This window comes from Nicotiana sylvestris, chromosome 4 (genome assembly GCF_000393655.2).
Source record: "Nicotiana sylvestris chromosome 4, ASM39365v2, whole genome shotgun sequence".
Lineage (NCBI taxonomy): Eukaryota > Viridiplantae > Streptophyta > Magnoliopsida > Solanales > Solanaceae > Nicotiana > Nicotiana sylvestris.
Window position 1 is genome coordinate 88,076,483 of NC_091060.1, and position 9,555 is coordinate 88,086,037.

Consider the following 9,555-nt stretch of genomic DNA (forward strand, 5'->3'; position numbering starts at 1 on the left):
CCTAGCTATTTTTGTTTTCATGTATGAAGTTAATTAGCTTTATTAATGCAATTTTGATAAAAACGTGTGAGAAAAATTTATATGATGAAGAGGAGAAGTAACTGTGGAACAAAGAAAAAAAGCTAAAACAATTTAAGGGAACTTTTTTTGAGGTGGTGGAGATGATGGTGGAAGAAGTGGTGATGGTGGTAGCAAATTAAGGTTGAAGGAGACAAAAGAAAAGAAAAAATATTACGAGAGCTAAGGACCGGAAATACCTCATGGTAGGTTCACCTAGAAGAGGCCACCACGTTACGAGAGCTAAGGCCACCATTTGTAGGTGGACCTACCATGAGGTATTTTCGATTAGAAGCAAATAGTGAAGCAATATTAGTCAATTTGGAGTTGCTCAATGAACGCAGGGACTTGGTGCATATAAGGACGGCAACTCAAAAGCAGCGAATAGAGAGATATTATAATTGAAGAGCCAGCCTCCGCTATTTCAAAGTAGGACACTTCATTTTATGGAAAGTCACTCAGAATACCCGGGAACACAATGCGGGAAAGCTAGGTCCCACATTGAAAGGCCCTTACCAGGTTTTAGCTATCACAGGGAAGTGGTCATACGAGTTAGAGAATCAAGATGGAGAAAAGTTGCCAAGCAATTGGAACGTGGCACACCTCAAAAGATACTATTGCTGATGAACATCACCTAAACTGAAAGTATGTGCTGCACTCCTTTTTCCTTCGTTCAATTTTTTGTCCTAATTGAATTTTTCTGGCAAAGTTTTTAACGAGGCAGCAACAGAAAGCATACTATGAAGGAAGTTTCAATAGCAGCAATAAGACCTTTTATTGAAAAGGCACACAAGAGAAGAACCACTACGCAACGATTAGATAGTTTTTTGCTTGATAGCAAAGTTCCTACCAGGAAGTTGAGTTTGCTGTCGAATAGAGATTACCTGACCATTAACAAGTGCAAGCCACTATGGGATTATTAGATAATCTTTGGCTCGATAGCATAAATTCCTAAGGGGAAGTGAAGTTTGCTACCAAACTGAAGATTATCTAGCAATTCACTAGTGGTATCCTCGATGGTGTGAAACTCCCAGTGTTCTAATTCGCATTCTTCATATTGGAACACTGGGGGGGGGGAGGTGTCACGCCCCAACCTCGGAAGGCTTGACCGGCGCTCAACCGAGTAAACCCGACTGAGCAAGCCTGTTAGGTTTCATTCTACCCAAACTAATTCATACATAAAGAGGAGATGAACTCAATTAATCATACTTTGTATATATTCCATTAACAACTTCCATTTTGTTTCCATTAGCCATTTCAACCATAATATCCAAACTATGACAATTTTTTTTAATAAATATGAAGAAAAACATATTTGCCAAATACCAATATTTCGAATTTAATTTTCAATATCAACCACCACCCACAACCTGTCTACGGAGCCTCTAAATACAACTGAAGAGTAATATGAAAATGCCGGCAACAAGGCTCCGGCTATACCTCAAAATACAAAGTACATGATAAACAACGGTACAGGACCCCGAAATGAAGTGGGGCTCACCAAGTTAGCTGAAAGGAAGATGCGTCACTAGCTGCGACCAATACTGCCTGCTATGGAATCACCTACATCCATTTAAAGGTGTAGCGCCCCCGACAAAAGGGACGTTAGTGCCGTCAAATAGCACTAGTATGTATAATTAAACACCATCTCATTAGAAAGAACAACCATACAAGAATAAAGAAATCATAAGGATTCAACAAAAGCTTTAAACAATCACCACATCATCAAATAGAAGGAATCACATGGCTTTCACATAATTTCCATAGCTTTAGGTTGGGATATTTCATACTGTTGCACTCACAATACCACCACTTTCTTGTGCAGAGTCCGATCTCGGCCCGATCGGCTAAGCCATCTCATTTGAGACGTATACCTCAATCACAATTTCATTTTTACTTTCCGGTTTCAATATCAGCACAATACCACCATGTGTGCGGCATGATGTCTGATCACGACCCGATCGGCATGACGTCGATCACGGCCCGATCGGCTAAGCCGTCTTACCAAGACGTTTCCATTTTTCCATCAATCATCTCCTTTCAAGTTTATATCACACATATCAATTCATCGGCACTTGGGTCCACAATTATCACATCATACTTGGCACTAGGCCACATTTCATAATTCGAGCTCTTTTACCCCACATTTCACATCAATATCAATTTCAAAAACAAGCCATTCAATCCAAGATGTCAAGTACACATAAGAGAAAATCATGAATCGTAGAACTGCCGCAGGATCGTATTTTTCCAGCCTTTGGTAATTTGATCATAACTTTGTGTAGGAATGTCCAAATGACGAACGGTTTGAAGCGTTGGAAACTAGACTCGAAGACCTTTCATATGATAGGTTGTTAATCATATAAAACCTTATATATATATATATATATATATATATATATATATATATATAGATATGCTCATTCAAAGTGTGGACTTGTGCAAACTCATTTGGAATTTTAGCCTATTATGAAATTTTCCAATTTGACTTAGACTTAGGCCTTTCCTTGGACCCCAAATTACTTATTATATGACTTATACACTTATTTACCAAATCCAATTGATGCCCATCATGCTAATAGCACATATAATATTATAATTAGCCTATCTGGCACCACGAAATCCTAAATTACTTAGCGAAATTTTCCGGGGCCTTACATTCTCCCCCCCTTAGGATCATTCGTCCTCGAATGAGGAGTAGAGTCTGCTCCAAGCGCTTAACATAATATATCTCTTTTTCTCACCTACCTCAAGTCCCTAAATTTTTCAGAAATTTCTGCAGAGTCTCCTTTGTAACTAGGCCTATCCACCTGCCAGAGAACCACCAAAACCATCCTAAAAACACATCCACAACTTGACAAAACACCATAATGTATATATCAATAACACGAACCTCAGCATTACAAGCACTACATTTTCATAATGATACCTGGATATGGACTTAACATTTTTAAATCATAACACCTAGAAGGTACCTTTCAAATCAAAACCAACTGCTATACAATCAAGAGAAAATATTTTATTTCCACAACACTCTCGGCCTTCAATGTGGCCTCTTATACTTACAGACTTCGCTAGAACACATTCATGAAAACAATATCCACCCAAAACTTACCTAACAAGGATGACAAATAGATACCCTTCATAGGCCAACTATCCATTACCTCCACCTTCAGTAATTTCCACCGAAATGATACACAAAGGATCTCCAACTACCTTCTTAGACATAGACATGTGAAAACACAAAATATATGGGGAACGACTATGGGGATACTTCATACTCCTAGTGCGGCCTAATGTGATATACACTTATGTAACCTTCATTATCAACTCACATAACATCTTCAGGGGAAAATATTGGGAATAACCTGTTCACCCTCCTAAATTCTAAGTCTCTACGCGAACAACCACACTAAACCTTTGATGACCTTCAACGATTACACTAAGATATGCTATCCTGAACTGACCATAAAAAATTACCTGTCGAATATATGTGATCACACGGGGATGCTCCCTCTTTGACATGTTTGAACCTTCAATACCCAATAGATTTAATACAATGAGGAGAAACGGAGTTCAAGATGGGACTGGAATTATTCAGGAATCCATTAATGTGCTAGTAGAGTATTTCACGAGGTCATATGCTAAGAGACACAAATATTACTACTAACAATACTGACATGGTTAATCATTGTGACAACATCAATTATTAGACAAATGAGGCAGAGAGGTAACTAGTACATTGGCAATAGGAATCATTAAGGAGGAATATTCAAGCACGTGACCCAGTCGTCTCCTAGAGTGTAGGGAAAATCAGTTTATCAAGAATGAGAATACTCTGGCACCTTGAATACGATATTGTTTCAAAATACATGAAGTTGAATTACACTCCTGACATTAACTGACACAAGGAATCTATGCCACAAGCCCATGAGGATGAAAAGAAGTTGAACACTTATGAGATTATCATATTTCAAATAGCTTAACCCTTCCTGATAATTGATCCTATATGAGAGAACTAAAGATACGATAATTTGTCTTCCAAATCAATATGCTCATGATATGTGCAAAAATCTGAAGGCATCTAATCTCAAACTTTCATAAGTGAAACCACATAGCTAGGACATCTTAATATTGGGACGAAATCATGTATTGGTTAGAGGGGTTCTAATGGTTAACATGATGTTCCGGGGAGAAAGACAAATAACACTCCTATCCACCCAGGAAGGTGGAATACCAAGGGTAGCAAAACTCCCCGCACATGACAATGACATAGTCAATGATTCTATAAGTCAAGGGTGTAAAGACAACCAAACTCAATGAGACAGTGCAAATAATCATGGAAGGTTTGTAGATGTTTATGATGAATTCTCCATGGATTTTGACTTAAGAAATACCCAGATGCTAATGAAAGACAGGAAACATGAGAAGCAGGCGTTGTTCTATGATAACCCCCAAAGGTGCATTTGGTCTTGACGGAGAGCCTATTGAGGGTCCTTATGATAAAGGAAGTGTCATGGTGACACATAGAAGGGCATGTTCTCTCATGGTTATTGAACAAGTGTTGGGAAACTAGCACGGTGAATTCACTAACTAAGGAACACAATTAACACGTTGTGGAGGTATAGAGAGAAAATAATCATTTGTTATGAGCTGGACATGTTTTTGCTATATTAACTCCCAACAAGACCACGTCACGGGCAACCAAAATACTAGGAACAAAGTGAGCTACTTACTGCGGGATGTCCCAAGTGGACACGAAAGTTATACTAAGATGGCGACACAAGATCTTCCTATGAAGAAGATGCGAGGATCTCAATTTTTAGAGAGACTTCATGCACATGGATGGAGACCATTTCGATTGGCATGCACTCATATGATAGGTGCTAAGGTATGCTCTTATATTACTAGACAGTGAAAAGGTTTCATGATGATACTCGCGAGAGAGTAGAATGACTATTCAAACTATAGAAGCCATATACACCAGTGAGAAAAAGAGTGACTCAAGAAGGATCGCAACACTGGGATGCTTTACATGGAACTTGACACCACATATGTAAACTTTACGACGGAGCATGTATAGGCACAAGCCAGTAGATGTTGTCCATTTAAACAAACAAAATCCTGTAAGAAATTGGGAAGTATTAATCCTAGAATTATAACTCCATTCAAGGACATATTTATAGAGCTCAATCCCATAGGAGGCTGTAAGTAAGAGAACTGTGATCAGGAGGCTTCATGAATACTACGTCACGTTCAAAGAGTAGGTGCATGCAATGTTTTGTGATTCAACATCTTGTTAAGACCATGTTTATGAGAACTCTTCACTATAGATGTACATATACAACAAGTAGAAATTTTGTGTTGTTTATATTGATGTACTAAGGAGTGACTTACCTGGTGACTTTAGGTTGATAGAGCAATAACTTAATCGATACCCCTCGACTCCACATCCCTAACGTACGTTGGTAACATACTGATATACTACATGATCTGGTGGTGCAGAGACATTAATAGGAACAAGGGTAATCCCCTTAGCAACAAGTTCTACCAATCCCTCCATGGCTCGATACATTCTTCTAACAAACTCTTGGGCAATCTCCCTCAGATTCAATGGTGGGGTCATTCCCTCCTTATTGCTTCAAACTCATGGATTATGGTATCAAGATTACTCATCTTGGGAATAACACATAGCGAGGAAATTAGCTCCCTATCTTGAGCTCTACTGCACGATCTGGAGTATCAAAGAAGGGTGAAATTCCTAAATGTCCGAATAGCCTCCAACTTATAGATGTGGTCGACAACACACCGATAAGAAGGACTCTACTAGACACGGCTCTGAGACATACTAGGATACTTTAAAACTTTAGGCTCTTATACCAAGTTTGTCACGACCTAACCTCCGGAGGCGCGACCGGCGCTCAACCGAGTAAATCCGACTGAGCAAGCCTGTTAGGTTTCATTCTACCCAAATTAATTCATGAATAAAGAGGAGATGAACTCCATTAATCATACTTTGTAAATATTCCATTAACAACTTCCATTTTGTTTCTATTATCCATTTCAACCATAATATCCAAACTATGACAATTTTTTTATAGATATGAAGAACAACATATTTGCCAAATACCAATATTTCTAATTTAATTTCCAATATCAACCACCACCCACAACCTGTCTACGGAGCCTCCAAATACAACTGAAGAGTAATATGAAATTGCCAGCAACAAGGCTCCGGCTATACCTCAAAATACAAAGTACATGATAAACAACGGTACAAGACCCGAAATGAAGTGGGGCTCACCAAGTCAGCTGAAAGGAAGATGCGTCACTAGCTGCGACCAACACTGCCTGCTATGGAACCACCTACATCCATTTAAAGGTGTAGCGCCCCCGGCAAAAGGGACGTTAGTGCCGTCAAATAGCACTAGTATGTATAATTAAACACCATCTCATTAGAAAGAACAACCATACAAGAATAAAGAAATCATAAGGATTCAACAAAAGCTTTAAACAATCACCACATCATCAAATAGAAGGAATCACATGGCTTTCACATAATTTCCATAGCTTTAGGTTGGGATATTTCATACTGTTGCACTCACAATACCACCGCTTTCTTGTGCGGAGTCCGATCTCGGCCCGATCGGCTAAGCCATCTCATTTGAGACATATACCTCAATCACAATTTCATTTTCACTTTCCGGTTTCAACATCAGCACAATACCACCATATGTGCGACATGGCGTCCGATCACGGCCTGATCGGCTAAGCCGTCTTACCAAGATGTTTCTATTTTTCCATCAATTATCTCCTTTCAAGTTTATATCACACATATCAATTCATCGGCATTTAGGGCCACAATTATCACATCATACTTGGCACTATGCCACATTTTATAATTCGAGCTCTTTTCCCCCACATTTCACATCAATATCAATTTCAACAACAAGCCATTCAATCCAAGACGTCAAGTACACATGAGAGGAAATCATGAATCATGGGTATATACAATATTTCAGAAATCATACACCTCAAGTTCATTATCAATGGAACTTTAAACACAAGTGATTCTTCCAAAAAGGAGGGGACACACCAAACTACAATAAATACACACATCAAAGTTATAAACAAGCAATTACACCAATTATTCTTCAATTACTTTTTTCTAATCACGACAATATACAATTTCAACATCAGAACATGTAACAACTCGGATCACATTGTATGTACTTATAAGGCAAAACATTATCTCGAATAGCCACTTATGGGCATAAATTGTGTACAAAGCCTTTAGGACACTTTATTATTGAAGTCATTTATGGAAAGTAGAGTTAAGACTCATTTCATAATCTGTTTCATATTTTCTCATGTCATAGGTATCACCAAGCACAATTATAACTCAAGTTCTCAGCACGTTGGCCACACTCTATTTCCCAAATTCATTTGATTTATTTCAAACATCTTTATACATAGAGGATTTCACATAGTTTGGCATAACAATCTCAATTTAAACTTGACTTGAAATCTAGGCATCTTAGCACATAGTTCACATTCTTCACATATCCTCAATTTACAAAGAATAGCATATTGAAACACATGAGATACACCTTTCACATATATTCTTGCAACATCAATTCCTTTGAAATAACAAGTAATATATCAATCAAATTTCGGACTTACAAAATTTGCGTGTACACCATGGGAGCTCAATTAAGAAGAGGGTTTTTTAGCCATACATACCTTGTTTAAGCTTTTCTTAGGTTTCTACAATCCACCAACACCTCTAGCAATAACAATCCTGATGGAGGACAATCAAGTGGTTATCTTCCTTGATTCTTGAAAACTTGAGCATGATTTGGGTGATTATGAATCTAGGCTCCTTCTTTCTCTCTCTATATGCTCTCAACTCTCTCTAAAATCAGTAGAAAAATGACCCCAAATGAAGCCCCTAAGCCTATTTATCAAAATGGGGTCAGGTTATAAAAATAGAAAAAATAAGCCTCCGAAATCGGGTCTGCGGTCTCATAATGGACCGCAAAACAGGAATGTGGGTCGCAAAATGCATCGCGCAACTGGTGCCCAAAATTGGGCTACACTGGTCCATTTTGCGACCAGATTTGCGATCGCAGATCAATTATGCGAACCACATAATGGTTTTGCGATCGCAGAACTGCCACAGGATCACATTTTTCCAGCCTTTGGTAATTTGATCATAACTTTGTGTAGGAATGTCCAAATGACGAACGATTTGAAGCATTGGAAACTAGACTCAAAGACCTTTCATATGATAGATTGTTAATCATATAAAACCTTATTTATATTTATATATTCTAGTTCAAAGTGTGGACTTGTGCAAACTCATTTGGAATTTTAGCCTATTATGAAATTTTCCAATTTGACTTAGACTTAGGCCTTTTTTTGGACCCCAAATTACTTATTATATGACATATACACCTATTTACCATATCCAATTGATTTCCATCATGCTAATAGCACATAAAATATTATAATTAACCTACCTGGCACCACGAAATTCTAAATTACTTAGCAAAATTTTTCGGAGCCTTACAAGATGGGAGGATATGAGGATATGGCAACAACGACTGCCACTTCGATTAGAATAAGAAAAGAGGAAACATAATCGGGACCAGGGAATGCACGCCCAGCCCTATAGAAACAAGTTGTACAAGTTAGCCACAAGAAATTGCAATTTCTTTTTAGCAGAACGAATTCTTATGTACTTTTAAAAATGGAAGGAATAAAGTAAAGTCCTTTTATTTCTATCTTGTTTCTTGTCTGAAGGATGAATTGATTTTATCATTTGAAAGTTAAAAAGTATTTCAAATGCTAGTGCCGTAATGAACAGGAGACGTCCTCTTCAAGAGCACCATAAACATAAGAGGACCCTCTCTTATGAAAACCTTAACGTTAAAGGGTTGATTTCGGAAGAAATTATGATCGGAATATAAATGATTTCGAGGGAAAATATATTCAAAGCCTTGCATGATCAGATGCAAACAGTCAAACTTGCACAAACACTCAAACGAAAAAAGACGCAAATAGCAAACTTGCGCAAACGTTTAAATGAAAGTGTTGATACCCAATTTTTCCCTGTATATTTTTTTTATATAAATGCAAAATACTTTCAAAATAGCATATGTATACATATATAAGTGTGTCCAAATGTTTTTAGTATTTTTCCTAATTTTTTAAAGATTTTTAAATCAATTTATTGCCCTATTTTAGCAGTACAAAAACCAATAATTATTCCTCAAATTATAATTTTGGTGATTAACTTATTTTATTCTCATATTTATACCAAAATAAAGTTAAGCTAATTTTTACACATTTTTACAAATTTATTAGTATTTTTAAAGCTAAATTGCATATAATTGCAATTTCAGCCTATTGTAAGATTTAATTGCGTTTATAATTATAAAATTAATTCCAGTATTTTTATTTAATATTTACACATTATTAATTAGTTTGGTACCT